General features: G+C 39.8%; 1 pseudogene across 1 annotated transcript; it reads left to right on the top strand.

The window, feature by feature from the left end:
* Positions 1 to 1745: 1745 nt before the first annotated feature.
* LOC309837457 (small ribosomal subunit protein eS4-like) lies at positions 1746 to 2781 on the top strand (annotated as a pseudogene). The gene is made up of 2 exons: positions 1746 to 2349; positions 2572 to 2781. The product of its transcript is annotated as a small ribosomal subunit protein eS4-like (transcript).
* The last annotated feature ends 247 nt before the right edge of the window (positions 2782 to 3028 follow it).

Below are 3028 nucleotides of genomic sequence, written 5' to 3'. Positions count from 1 at the left end.
AGCCTGTGGTCCACAACAAGAGAAGCCACCACAATGAGAAGCCTGTGCACCACAACAAAGAGTATCCCCTGCTCACCACAACTAGAGAAAGCCCGCGTGCAGCAACAAAGATGCAACATAGCCAAAAATAAATTAAAATAAATAAATTTAAAATACTTTAAAAAGACTTCTCAAATTTGACAAAAGACATAAACCTACAGATTCAAGAAGATGAGTAAATATTATATAGGCTAAATCCAAGGAAATTCACATCTAGATACACCATATTCAAATTTCTGAAAGCTAAAGACAAAAAAAAAATTCTTGAAAGCACCCAGAGAGAAATGAAACCTATATAACAAGGTTACTCAACTCTGTCAAATAATTATTATTGTGGGGGGCTACAATATTATTATTGTAGGCTATTTTGCAACATCCCTAGCCTCCATCCACTTGAAACCAGTAGCAACTCTTAGTTGTGACAGCCCAAAATGTCTCCAGGCATTGCCAAATATTCCCTTGGGTGCGAAACTGTTCTCAGTTGAGAACCATTGCTGTAGAACAACAATCATTCAAATGCCAGTGCGTTTTCATCAGAAATCATGAAGGCCAGGGAAGTAGCCCATATTTTTTGATCTAAAAGAAAAATGATAAAAGAAAGGAAATTTCAACCCAATATTCTACAACCAGTAAAAATATCCTTCAGGAAGGAAAGTAAAATATCTGACATACTCAGATGAAGGAAAATCAGACTATATCACCAGGAGATCTGCTCTAAAAAATGCATAAATAAATTTATTTATCCAAAAAGAAAATAATAACAAAACTTGGAACATTAACAATGAAGAAAGAGCAAGAAAATGGTAAATATATGTGCACACATAATAGACTATCCTCTTTTAACATTTTTAAATCATGTTTTTCTGAATATATTGTCTCATATGGTTCTTGAAATATGTAAAGATGATTTTTAAGACAACTGTATTATAAAGGGGAGAGTATAAAGTAACCTAACAGTAATGTTTCTACAGTCCACTTGAACTGGTAAAAGTTGATATTAGTAGTACAATATTACTAATAATATAATATCCTATATATATATAAAATTAGAAATCACATGAAGGGATATACTCAAAAGATACAAGTCTAAAGAAAATGTTTAAGTAATCCATAGGCAAACAACACAGGGAAACCGAGGCACCAAAAAAAAGGGTACAAACAGAAAACATGATAAAATGTCAGACTTTAAATCCTAACATGTAATTAGTTACATTAAATATAAATGACCTGGGCTACCCTGGTGGTGCAGTGGTTAAGAACCCGCCTGCCAATGCAGGGGACACAGGTTCGAGCCCTGGTCTGGGAAGATCCCACATGCCACAGAGCAACTAAGCCTGTGCGCCACAACTACTGAGCCTGCGCTCTAGAGCCCACGAGCCATGACTACTGAGCCCGTGTGCCACAGCTACTGAAGCCTGCGCTCCTAGAGCCTGTTGTGCTGTACAACAAGAGAAGCCACCACAATGAGAAGCCCACACACCACGACAAAGAGTAGGCCCCGCTAGCCGCAACTAGAGGAAGCCTGTGCACAGCAACAAAGATGCAACACAGCCAAAAAAATAATAATAAAATACATTTTAAAAAAGTGTTCTTCGTTGAAAACATTTCCTAAATTAATTAATTAATTAATTTAAAAATGGCCTAACCATCACTTATAATTTCACTCAGAAGTGAAATTGCTGGCTCTTTTCGTGCCTAGCGTAGCCATGGCTCATGGTCCCAAGAAGCACCTGAAGCGCATATCAGCTCCAAAGCATTGGATGCTGGGTAAACTGGTGTGTTTGCTCCTCATCCATCTACCAGTCCCCACAAGCTGAGGGAATGTCTCCCCCTAATCATTTTCCTAAGGAACAGACTTAAGTATGCCCTAACTGGAGGTGAAGTAAAGAAGATATGCATGCATCGTTTTATTAAGATTGATGGCAAGGTCCGCACTGATATAACCTACCCCACTGATTTTATGGATGTCATCAGCATTGACAAGACTGGAGAGAATTTTCGTCTGATCTATGAAACCAAGTGTCGCTTTGCTATTCATCATATTACACTGAAGGAGGCCAAGTATAAGTTGTGCAAAGTGAGAAAGATCTTTGTGGGGACAAAAGGAATCCTCATCTGGTTCCCCATGATACTCACACCATCTGCTACACTGATCCCCTCATCAAGGTGAATGACACCATTCAAATTGATTTGGAGACTGGCAAGATTACTGACTTCATCAAATTTGACACTGGTAACCTGTGCATGGTGACTGGAGGTGCTAACCCGTGAAGAATTGGTGTGATCACTAACCAAGAGAGACATCCTGGTGTTTGTTTTTTTTTTGGGGGGGGGGGTTGAGTTTTGTTTTGTTTTTGTTTTTGTTTTTTTTGCGGTACACGGGCCTCTCACTGTTGTGGCCTCTCCCATTGTGGAGCACAGGCTCCGGACGCGCAGGCTCAGCGGCCATGGCTCACGGGCCTAGCCGCTCCGCGGCATGCGGGATCTTCCCGGACCGGGGCACCACTGCGCCACCAGGGAAGCCCTCCTGGTTCTTTTGATGTAATTCATAAGAAAGACGCCAATGGCAACAGCTTTGCCACCCGGCTCTGCAAAGTTTTCGTTATTGGCAAAGGCAACAAACCATGGATCTCTCTTCCCCGTGGAAAGGGTATCCACCTTATCACTGCTGAGGAGAGCGACAAGAGACTGGCGGCCAAACAGAGCAGTGGATAAAATGATCTGTAGGTGACATGATTGGAAAAGTCTTTGTACTTAATTAAAGATAATACTACATTTTTAAAAAAAGTGAAATTGCTGGATTATATGGTTTTTATTCTTTTTTTACATGAGCATTTACCAGCTGTAAGTTTCCTTCTTTATGGTGCTTTAGCTGCTTCCCAGTTTTGTTGTGTTGGGTTTACATTTTCGTTTATTTCAAAGTATTTTCTCATTTTTCTTGTGATTTCTTCTTTGACCCATTGGTTTAAGACTATTGTTTAATTTCCAC

The sequence above is a fragment of the Grampus griseus genome, assembly GCF_964374135.1.
Source record: "Grampus griseus genome assembly, chromosome: 19".
NCBI classification, from domain to species: Eukaryota; Metazoa; Chordata; class Mammalia; order Artiodactyla; family Delphinidae; genus Grampus; species Grampus griseus.
This window is presented reverse-complemented; position numbering and strand designations above follow the sequence as displayed.